General features: G+C 35.3%; 1 protein-coding gene across 6 annotated transcripts in view; it reads right to left on the reverse strand.

Moving 5' to 3' along the window:
• NAALADL2 (N-acetylated alpha-linked acidic dipeptidase like 2) overlaps positions 1 to 12,678 on the reverse strand; it is a 1,500,734-nt gene that overhangs the window by 1,051,371 nt on the left and 436,685 nt on the right. Inside the window, exon 1 of one of the 6 annotated variants that reach the window (XM_065942426.1) lies at positions 503 to 640. The exons of the other annotated variants lie outside the window; for them this stretch is intronic. The gene's annotated coding sequence lies outside the window, so the exon portion shown is untranslated. Of the gene's footprint in view, positions 1 to 502; positions 641 to 12,678 lie in introns of those variants that run through there. 6 annotated transcript variants of the gene reach the window in all.

A 12,678-nucleotide genomic window follows, 5' to 3' on the forward strand; every position in this document is an offset into this window, starting at 1 on the left:
AATCTTTTGTATTCATTTAAGTAATGATTGACTAATCAAAAGATTAATGAAGACCATTTAAATCACATGTAATTAATTGTACATTGATAGTGCTCAGTGCTGTTGAGCAGCCAACAAAAAGATATTTGAAGCAAACTTCTAGTCTTAAAATTAGTGACTCTTCCCCGGGCAGCATATCAGTATCAATAGCAGAAGCAATCAGACTTTGGAGGATTCAGACAAAGAGCACATGTGAAGATGGAAGCTCTTTATACAGGCTACAGGATCAGATTTTTGAAACTAATAGAAGACAGAAATATAGCCTGATAACTAGAGTGGGGTTTCACTTCAATGTTTGTGTGATGGTCTGTTGTTTATTTGATATGTAGGTTTATTTGTTTGCTTACCTGTGAAAGGAACAGAGAGTAAATGAAGTATTTTTTTAAGGGCACTGTCAAAGGAACCCAAAGAAAATGGGAGGGGGATACAAAAGAGGAATTGAATGGACAACGCTCAGTGTCACCTGCAGTCTGAAGTTATCACTCAGTCGTGTCCGACTCTCTGCGACCACATGGACTGTAGCCTACCAAGCTCCTCTCTCCATGGGATTCTCCAGGCAAGAAAACTGGAGTGGGTTGCCGTTTCCTTCTCCAGGGGATCTTCCCGACACAGGAATCGAACCCGGGTCTCCCTCATTGGAGGCAGACACTTTAACCTCTGAGCCACCAGGGAAGCAGTCTAACTGGGACTTAAATCTGAAATGAATGGTTAAATTTGCACTTCTCAATTTGATTACTATCAACATAGTCTAGAAACATTCATCCTTTCTAAGCAGTCTTCCAGATACATGGAAAAAATTAAAACAGCTTTCAAATGTACATTTGTATTTCAAATCATTAGCATCTGAAACCAGGAGAATATGGCTATCCCATGAAAAATACTGATAAAATTATTCATCCTTAATTGATTCCCTAGGTCATTATCAAATATGTACAGTATGTAGGAACACCTCATACCAAGGCAATTATTTTATGCCATTTTTCATAATTGTCTCATGGACATATTGTTACCAAAAAAAAAAAAAAAAAAAAAACCCTCTGACCTTCCTATAATCAGTGACCAAAATCTGTATTTAAGGCTCTCTGCAGTGTTTGCATTTTGCATAGTTTTGTATAGTTTTGCATTTTTAATAAAGACCTCCCACAACGATATAAAGAAATTCTGTTGATTATGAAAATTAGTGGCAAATGATAAGGTTTGAAAACTCTGATTCTTACATAAATAGAGATGGAATATCATGTGTTTTGTATGACCTTCAATTCAAGGTGAAGGCAGTTTCCTTTCTGAATTATTCCCAATAAATTATTAAAGCTTTGTGGAAAAAAGAACTAAATATTGTTCTCATGCCTAAAATCTATCACTGTAAAGACATTTAAATAAGTATAAGGTTTAAATATTTACACTACTTAATTTACACATGCTCATTCACTAAAGTCTTCCCCAAATCTGAAATGAGATGTTACAGCAGATCTAAAATATAAATTATAAATTAAATTTCATTCCTCCCTCTATCTCTTTTTGAAATCTTCCTTTTTTCTCTTGTTTTGTATAAAACCACTACAACATTGTAAAGTAATTAGCCTCCAACTAATAAAAATAAATGGAAAAAAATAAATAAAATACAAATTAAATTTCATTCCTCCCTCTATCTCTTTTTGAAATCTTTCTTTTCTCTCTTGTTTTTGTATATTTTTCTCTGACCCAGATTTCCAGAGGAATATTCCTGAGGCAAGAAACACAAGAAGGTGCTCAAAAACTTATTTAGCACCTACCACATGCCAATGATCATTTAAGGAGCTTGGGATATATCAGCAATGAAACAAAGACTCTGCCCTCATGGAGAACAAGTTGGATAGACAGGAAACAATCCATAAATGAGTGACATCAAAATAAACAAGTAAATAACAAACTACTAGAAAGTTGTCCAGTAAGTTTGGCACAAATTAATTGAGGAACAAACTGTGACCTGAACTGATGTAAAGTTATTTATATACTTTGTATATCTCATTATGTGAATATCCATATGTTTCACTATAGAAATATTAAAGTGTTTGATAATGGTGTGAGACCCCAAATCCCACTGAAGCTAGTGTACAATACATGGGTACATCATACAATCTTCCAAAATGCAAAAAGTTCTAAATTCTAAAACACATCTGATCTTTCGTATAAGGATTGAGAACTTATTGTAAAAAGTAGAGCAGGGAATAGTGACTGTAATATTAAACACATTGTGAGGGAGGCCAAATGAATTGGGTCAAGTGGTGCCACCCGTCCTCCAAACATATGTCTTCCTAAAACCCATGGTTGCATTGGTAATAAAGTGTTCACAGGAGAAATCAAGTTACAGATCTTGAGATGAGATCATCCTGGATTGAGAGGGGCTCTTAATCCAATGACAGGTGACTCAGAAAGACAGAGGAAAACTTGAGCCACGGTTCTAGAGAGAAAGGCCATATGAAGACGGTGTCAGAGAAGGATTGCCAGCACCAGCAGAATCTGGGAGAGAGGAGAGGAATGGATTCTCGCTCAAAGCCTTTGGAAGGAATAAACCCTACTGCTGTAGACTGAACATTTGTGTCCCCCCCCCCACCCCAAAATGCACAAGCTGCTGCTGCTGCTGCTAAGTCGCATCAGTCGTGGCCGACTCTGTGCGACCCCATAGATGGCAGCCCACCAGGCTCCCCCATCCCTGGGATTCTCCAGGCAAGAACACTAGAGTGGGTTGCCATTTCCTTCTCCACAAAATGCATATGTGGATGCTTAATCCCCATTATGATGGTATTAGACAGAGACTTTGGGAAGTCATTAGGTCACATGGGTGCCAATCATGAAACCCTCATGAAAGGGATTATTACCCTTATAAAGGTGACCCCAGAGAGATCCTTCATCCTCTCTGCCATGTGAGGATATAGCATGAAGATGACAGCTATGAACCAGATGACAGCATGAAGATGACAGCTATGCCTTGAGCTTGAACATCTCAACCTCTAGAACTACGAGAAATAAATTTCTATGGTTATAAGCCAGAGAGTCTACAGTGTTTTGTTATAACAGTCCAAGCAAATGAAGATACCTGTCAACATATTGATTTCAGACTTCTGGCCTCCAGAACTGAGAAAATAAATTTCTGTTGTTTTAAGCCATGCAGTCTCTACTAATTTGTACAGCAGCCTTATGAAACTAGTACACTTAATTAAGAAAATAACCATTGAGCAAAGACTAAAATAGGTGAGGGAGTCAAGTCAGGAGGATGCCTGTGAGAAGAACAATCTACACAGAGGGGAGAGCTAATAAAAAGCCCTCAATTAAAGGTATGTGAGGAATATTCTAGGATGGCTACTGTAGCTCTGTTTAGAATAAGCTGTAAGAAAGCCAAGGATAGAAAGAGAAAATCAGTTATGACACCAATGAAATATTGCAAACAAGAGACGCTAGTTATTGAGACCACAGTGTTAGTGGAAGTAAAGACAGTCAAACTCTGGATGTACTCTGCAGACAGAGACATTAGCATTTCCAATGGAGTAAATGTACGCTATGAAAAAAAAAATTGTGTTTTTTTTTATGCTTTGGGGAATTTTTTTTTTTTTTTTTTTTTTAGGCTGCACATCTGGAAGAATGGAGTTACTTCCTACTGAGATGTGGAATACCAAAGCAGGTCTAAGGGAGACTCTCAGAAGTGCAAGATAGCTTGAGATGTCTATTAAATATCCAGGTAGAAATGTTGAATATGTAACTGGCCATACGAGTCCAGGGTTCAGAAGAAAGTTCAGAAGTAGAAACAAAAATTTGAGAATTGTGGACATAGAGCTGATATGAGATCTCTAAAGCGCAAGAGATGACAAAGAGTATCAAGGACTGACCCCTGGGGCATACCAACATTAAGAGAGCAGGTATAAATAAATAAACTGGCCAAGGAGATTGACAAGAAGCTGCTAACAAAGTAGGGGAAAACCAAGAAACTAGGGTACCCTAAGGCCAGGGTTGGAAAGAGGAAAGAGTAAGCACTGTGGAATGCTCTCACAGATCAACTAGGGTGAGAATTAATAATTAGCTAATGGGCTTAGAAACAAAGGTAATTAGTGACGTTTATAAGAGTAGTTTTGGTGACTCAAACACCTGATGAAAATAGGCTTAAGAAGAAAATAATAAGAGGCAATAAACAGGGACAATTATGTAAAGGCATTTGGCTACTAGGAAGTTAGGAAAAAAAAAAAAAACAAGGGCTGTAGCTAGGAGGATGAGAACTGAGGCCAAGAATATTATGATTAATTTTGTATTCACTTGATTTTATGAATATAGATTTTAAAACTCTTGAATCTAGTCATCATGCAGAATGTAGTATAAAAATTTAATACATAGAAATTTTGAAATCATATAGAAAAGCATATAATATATGTTTCAAAACTATTTAAGAAGCATTTACCTCTAGAGGAAGGAAAAAAAAAGAAACATTAAAAAAGAAAAAAGAAAAAATCATGTCATGAGATCATAACCAGAAGCCAATTAAGTATACATATACATATGTTAAATACAAGGTCATTGAAAAAAAGAATCTGGTTCGTTCTGCTTTTAGACTGGAGACTATATTGTACTGATCTACAAGGGTATTAACTAGAAAATCTGGCTTTGACAAGATTAAGACGCAACATTGGGTTTCTTTATCTTTGCAATTAAAACTGTCTATAGTCAGGGTATTCTTTAATAAAATAGACTTATTTATTCTGCATGCCACATTAACAAATATGAAAAAGTATATGTAGAAGGATATATATTTAGTAAACATGTTCATATTTTAGAGGGACATACATAAAATAACCTGAAAGACAAGTCACTCAGTCTTGTCTGACTCAGCAACACCATGGTCTGTCCATGGGATTCTCCAGGCAAGAATACTAGAGTGGGTTGTCATTCCCTTCTCCAGGGGAATCTTCCCATCCCAGGAATTGAACTCGGGTCTCCTGCATTGCAGGCAGATTCTTTACCATTGAAGCTACCAGGAAGGACATACAGAAAATAACTTGAAAGCTCTACTGATGTGCTGAAAGGCTATTTATGCTTTTATAAACTCAAGTAAACTCCAATGCTTTTAAGGTTTGTCCTGTGCTGGAAAAGCTATAAAATCTTTCTAATGCATAGCTACATAAAATATATAGCTAACTGAATAACGCCCATTGAAATTGAAGCAAGATAGTAATGCATAATTGTATACAAACATTGAAACCCACAAAAGGCCTGTAGGGGAGCATGGCACTGGCACATGAAGTTCTCTTTTTACTTGTTCTTATAATAAAAGCAACAAATAGATACATGGCACCTCTTTCACCTAACCAGACACACTAATTATGAGAAATAGAATCAGATATCAGATATGATGTCTTCAATGAATAGCAGAGGAGTGGGAGTGGGGGGAAGGTGAAGAAAAATCAGAATTAATCTTTCCTTGTTGTGGTGTACAGGGGAAGATAGAAGACAGCAGAACAGATATTGAGCTTACTGCCAGAAAGAAATATTTCAAGGAGACTAGAGAGTCATTCTATGCTCATAAATGGATTAAAGAATCATCACAAATACTAGGTAAAAAGTAACATGAGACACTTGATTCCAGGAAGCAAAATCTAGAAGTTAAGATGCTTTTGAAAACCTAATCCAGAGCATGCAAAGTTTTTGCAATGTTTTAGATTTTTCACAGGAACTTGTTCTTTCATGAAACGTTAAACAATTTTACTGGGTAGGCCATACATTTTCTTAAAGGAAAATATTCAGCAGTTTGGCTAAATCCCAGGGACTATATGCATTAAGGTGCAAAAAAAAATTTTAAGATTCACTTGGGAAAAAATATTTGCATTTCTAAATATACAGAAACCCTTCATCTGAGCTCTTGACTTGCCAATCAGTAATTCATTACATTCTCAATTCAAACATTGTGTTTCATTTAAATACTGTTTTTTTTTCAGTATGCTTTATGAAATTTGTTGATATTGAAGACCTTAATAGATTTTACCTAGATATATCAAGGATTTGCAGTGCAAAACCACTACAAAATCAGATGTTAAGTAACCAAATGTGAGAATTCAGTACATCACTTTGTACTTTTCTTTAAGTTCATTCATGTCATATATTTACATAAAACCTAACATATAAATGGACCACTCTCGGTTTTAGAAGAACTCCAAAATACCATCATCTATAACTTAGTCTCCTCTCTATCACCCCTAACAATCTTAGGCAGGGCTATATATGTTTATAAGGCATTCACTATCTCATGATACTAAATATCTTTTTTTTTTTCCTCTCATGAGAAAAAACTATACTATCTTTAAACTCTACAAAAATTCTTCCTTATATTCTAGCCAAAATCTCTTGCCTGGTAGCTTCCTCCTTGAAATTCTGCTTAACAACTCAAATTTATATTCTATGTTACATATCTTCAAATACTTATTCAGACAGCTTTAGACAGTAAAAGTTATGGCTCTTTAAGGAAAATATATTTATAATGAAATGAATCCTAAAAACCAAAGTCGAAAGGTAATAATAGTCCTGTAACTCAATGGCTACATTCAAAATGATGTTTTTCCTTTCGTTTTAGGGCTTGGTTTTCTTTTGTATGGGTAATGGAACTTCATTCAGATGCCCAATCCTGGCAGTGTTAAGAACTCAGCAGATACAGAAGAAATCTCTATTTACTCTACATGCTGATTTATTCAAGGAAGCCTCACTGAGATAACTGGAGACCAATTTAATCTCGCTCTAAGAATACAATAGTCAACTTCATAAAGTTGTTAACTATTGTACTGAATTATCAAGATATAAAGCTTGGTGGAGAAAGGAGGGAAAGGATTATCTACACAGATGCAAAATATATGGAATAGAACTGAAAGATAAGAGTCTAAGTCAGTCAGTCTAAGATAAAGAGTTAAGTCTAAGTCAGGGGCTGAACGTTTGTACCCCTCAAAATTTGCATGTTGAAGCCCCAAACCCCAATATGATTTGGAGATGGGTACTCCTTCAGGAGTAGTTAGGTTTAGCTAAGGTCAAGAGAGTAGGCCCCTACAACATGACTAGCATCCTTATAAGAAGCGAGACAGGATCTTTCTCGCTTGCTGTGCCATTTGAGGACACAGAGAGAAGGCAGTCATCTACCAGCCAGTAAGAAGGCTCTCATCAAGAACTGAAACTGCAGGCATCTTGATCTGGGACTTCCCAGCTTCCAGAACTGTGAGAAATAAACATTTGTTGTTTAACACACCAAGCCTACGGCATTTTGTTATAGTAGCCCAAGTTAAGACAGTACAACTAAGTCCAGAATACCTCCTCTTTAGGCCATCCTACAAAAGATAGCCATTAAAATGCAATAAAATAGAGGAAGATAAAAAAATCATTGACATAGTCAATAGAATTCATTTGGCTATAAAGAGTTTGGAGCTGTGGAATTTTAGATGTGAATGAGGAAAAATTAAGGAGGGGGGTAGAATGAGACCTCATTAATCTTAAAATCCCAGCAGATGTCATCAATGTGATATTTTTTTTAAGGATGTAGAGTGGGTGCTCCATACAAAAATATATCTCCCACTTATGCGTGAATTTTCATCATTGTGAATGAAATAATCATTTACTTTGAAAAAATTTATTGGATCATTTTATTCCAAAGTTTCTTAAGAAGGGCAGGGTACAGATGGAAAGGCTAGAGAATGGTTAGCCATGTTCAAAAGAAACTGTAGCAAACAAGCTAAAGAATAAAAATCAAAACCAAAAGACACTTTAAATATTCTGTACTTGTCAATGGGTTCTGTATCTCTTACTGTGTTATTCTGATGGAGTCCTAGAATAAAAATCCAAATCCTATCAGTATCTTTTCTACCTCTGCACATACAATAATAACACAAAAAGATTCTTATGTATTTTTGTGCAAAATGTGTCCCTTTGCTAAAGTTCAAATTATTTGTGTTATTAATATCATTAATTAATCATTAATAATTATATATAATCATCAATGAATATATATACTATATACTATATATATATATATATATAATGGATATGTAGTATATATTATAATCTACATGATGAGAACAAATGTGGTAGAAATATTAGATTTTTGAACAAGTAGCAAAATATATTTTTTTTTCAAAAAAAAAAACCCTCAAGATTCTACTCCAATCCATTTTTAAGTGGATTAGTAAAAGGGAATTTACAAAAATTAGCTATTAATATAGCATTGTAGCATTAATATCAACTGAGCACACACATATGCTTATTTCTCCTAAGCATTTATCACTATATTAGAAATATAGATAGTATTTATATATATATATATAGTTTTAATAGTCCAGTAAAATGAAAAATAGCCAAATAACACTCCACCTTAATCCTCACTAGCAATATATTACATTAATTTGAGATCAGTTTTAAATGCTGATCAAAAGTACAGAAAATGATTTGCTATTATAAATTTTTATACTTCAAATTACAGTTATTTTAGTCATAAACTAGGGGACACAAATTTTTCTTAGAATATGACATATTTTTATTTCTATAGAGAAAAGTCAGTAAGTCTGTACTGGAATATATTGGGAGATAAAATGAATTAAACAATTTTTGATATTAAAAGGATTTTCAGAGTCTTTTTAATGCTGTTCAGATTATGCATTCCTTTGAAAATTTGATGAAATTTACTCACCCTGTCTCTTTAAAAATGCACATGAATACAGAAATCCTTAATCTTGGGGATGGCTGTCAACCGACAATGTAGGGAGAAGTTTTGGAAGTTTCCATATTTCTCTTAAATTTCTATGCAAATATTTGTGTGTATATACATGGAGAACAATTATTTTACTTATCATCTAAAATCTACTCTCTTCACTCTTGCTTTTTGGTTATTTTGAAAATTAGTGAGCAAGGCAATGACACTCATTTTAAGCTTATTTTATTAACATGTAAAGTAATTTAGGCATCCTAGAAGTAGAGAGAGGTCTATACCAAGGGCTGTGTTCTTAAAATGAATAGGATGACACTGGAATTCTTTTCCAATCATGAATTTTAACAAACCAGACTCTCTGTCCTCCTGACAGCTGAATGAGTTGTTCAGCAGTCAAAAACTCCCATCACCCAAGACAGATGCTTATTACATCTACTCAAATAAATAGGACATTTATAAAATATTTAAGTAGCAAAAGATATACCTTACATTTGCAATGTACCTCGCTTACACAGACTCCTAGTCAAGGTTATTTTTCCAGGGCATTCACCTTCTCAGTAGTGCTTTTATATGCATGTAGATTGTCCTTACATCCCAGAACCCTAGGTATAATCTCTTGAGGCCAGTACTTGCCATGACATGTCATTTATATAAAACACCCTCAGTCATATCACACATGTTTTGTCAACCTGTACATTCTTAATCGCTTTGCTGTGTGCCCGCTGCAATGCAACCTGTCAATTTGGCAGGAAAGGGGACCAGGAAATCCCCATGTTGCTTTCTGGTCCACTATGCAAGTACTTTAACTTGGCATGTTAAGTACCAGTAGGGGAGACTGAAATCAAGAGGCAATGATATTCTGTTCTCAGGTTAAGAGCAAATTTGTGAAGAAAATCTGATGCTTTCCACAAAAAGCAACTCACCTCAACTGTGGTTAACATCTTTAATGTGTACATAGGCTCACTGGCAATCTGGCAAATAGGCACAAAGCTAAAAATAGCTGTAGACATTGTTGTGAGGAGAAAATGAGGTGACTAAATGAAATTCCTAGGATCAGTACCTTGCATATAGTAGCCTTCATATATCTTCTTTTTTTTTTCATTTATTTTTATTAGTTGGAGGCTAATTACAATATTGTAGTGGTTTTTGTCATACATTGACATGAATCAGCCATGGATTTACACGTATTCCCCATCCCGATCCCCCCTCCCACCTCCCTCTCCACCCCATCCCTCTGGGTCTTCCCAGTGCACCAGCCCTGAGCACTTTTCTCTTGCATCCAACCTGGGCTGGTGATCTCTTTCACCCTAGATAATATACATGTTTCGATGCTGTTCTCTCTAAACATCCCACCCTCGCCTTCTCCCACAGAGTCCAAAAGTCTGTTCTGTACATCTGTGTCTCTTCTTTTTTAAATTTATTTATTTTTCATTGGCGGATAACTGCTTTACAATATTGTGTTGGTTTCTGCCATACATCAGTATGAATCAGCCATAGGTGTACATATTTTTCCTCCCTCTTGAAGCTCTCTCCCACCACCCACCCTATTCCACCCCTCTAGATTGTCACAGACCCCCGCATATATCTTCTTTTAAAATATATGAACTATTACAAAATGCCTAAATCCCATGATTTAATGATTGTTGAAAGACACTAAACTGGCTAAGCACCTTGCTGGCTTAGTCACTAAGTCATGTCCAACTCCTGTGACCCCATGGATTGTAGCCCGCCGGGCTCCTCTATCCATGGGATTTCCCAGGCAAGAATACTGGAGTGGATTACCAATTCCTTCTCCAGGGGATATTACTGATCTAGGAATTGAACCCAGGTCACTTACATTGCAGGCAGATTCTTTACTGATTGAGCTACATATATAATAAATACATATCCTTGGAGAAAGTTATAAAGTGGATGAAAGACTCCACCTGTCATTAGACTTTGCACCTTCAAAGTCTAAAATTAAAAGAAAAAATAAACCCAGTTTTGGAAATTTTGCTTATACCTTCCATGGCTAAAAATTCACTGCTTATTATCTATATTTATCAGATTATACCCTTAATATGGGTCTTCCCCAGTTGCTCAGTGGTAAAGAATCTACCTGCATTGCAGGAGCCTCATGTTTGATCCCTGGATTGGGAAGATGCCCTGGAGGAGGGCATGGCAATCCACTCCAATATTCTTGCCTGGAGAATCCCATGAACAGAGGAGCCTGGCAGGAGGAGCCTGGCAAGTTACAGAACAGAAGGTTGCAAAGAGTCAGACATAGCTGAAGCAATGGAGCATGCACATGCATGTATCCTTAATATGTGAAAAAGTGTCAATGAAAGCTGGATGATAGACCCCAAATTGAAGAATAGTTGGAAAAATAGCACTGTTTTTTCATAAATACAGACTTGTGTATTATATTCAAGAGTTATAATTTGAGTTGTAGCTTTATATTTTATATTTTTAGTTTTAGCTTTATAAAATTAAATAGTGCTAACCACTGCATCCAGAACCAATATTAAAGGCTTTAGATACATGGAATATTTAACAGATTCTTTAACCACTTTGACTTCACTTTCACTTAACCAATGTATTTAATTACATTGTGGGTTAGGAAGAAATGGGTAGGGAAGGAATAGATGAAGATTACTATTCATTTCTTCCTACTGTGAGGAGGTAGGGGATACCACTGTATTGGCAAGAAAAGTCAACACAGTTTCTCTGCTGATATGTTCAAAATAGCATCTTTAATGGCAAGGGTTGGAAACATACTGAGGCCCCCAAACTGACCAAACAAGGTATTGTAGTATCAAGGCTAAATGACCATATCTTTAATTAGATTCTGAAATTCAAGAGGGAGTAATTATAGAAGTTTTATCAGAGAATTCTGAAGATTCATAAACAATATATCCGTATATGTATATATAATTTTTTTTTCTTTTTTGTATTATTGTGTAGCATCACCATAGCAGACTATGAATTGCTGTGGTCCATGGCTTTCTTAATTTAGCTTCAGTAGATCCTAACACTATCTCTGATACTATGAGTTGCTGTGGTCCATGACTTATTGCATTTAACTTCAATAGCTCCTAACACTATGTCTGGTACATAATCATATATCAATAAATCATTTTGTTGTTAACATATTTATTGAGAATTTATTTTTTAAATATATTTATTTTCAATTGGAGGACAAATATTTTACAACATTATGTTGGTTTCTGCCATATGTTAACATGAGTCAGCTATATATATATATATATATATATATATATATATATATACACACATATATATATCCTCTTCCTCTTAAACCTCCCTAATAAATTGCTGTTAGATGAATAAATCATAATACTAAATTTGATATGTTTAAACTTAAACATAGACCTACTTTAAATGTTCTAAACATGTAAGACTTTTCAACTTGCTAAAAATGGCAGCTAAAGGAATCTATATTATTTCATGGGTCAGACAGACCTGAGTTTGAATCCCAACTCTACCACTTGGTTACTGACAGAATTACTTAACTTGGCTGAGCCTTCTATAAAATGGGAACCCAGTCTCACTTGGTGGATGTAGGTTTCAATCTGGCCACACAAGTAAAGTGTTTCTAGCAATGCCCATCCCCTAATAAAAAAGTTCAACACACAGTAACTAGTCTCTCCTTCTCCCCTCCCTCTCCTCTCCCTCCCTGTCCTCCTCTCCTTCATCATCACCATCATAGTTGTTAGATATCTCTTTAATTTTAATAGAATGGATGGTTTTTACCCATTTTACTGTTGGTGATCTTAAAATGTGCAATAATTACTTATAAAATGATAATCACAATGTTCAATACTCTATATAAGTTTTGGAGAAACTTAAATGTGCTAAGCTTAAACTTTTTTTTCTTTTTACCTGAGGAGGCCCTCCTATTTCTGAATTAAAATGTTAGAGATTACCAAGAATACCACTAG

Source organism: Muntiacus reevesi, chromosome 8 (genome assembly GCF_963930625.1).
Source record: "Muntiacus reevesi chromosome 8, mMunRee1.1, whole genome shotgun sequence".
Taxonomy (NCBI): domain Eukaryota; kingdom Metazoa; phylum Chordata; class Mammalia; order Artiodactyla; family Cervidae; genus Muntiacus; species Muntiacus reevesi.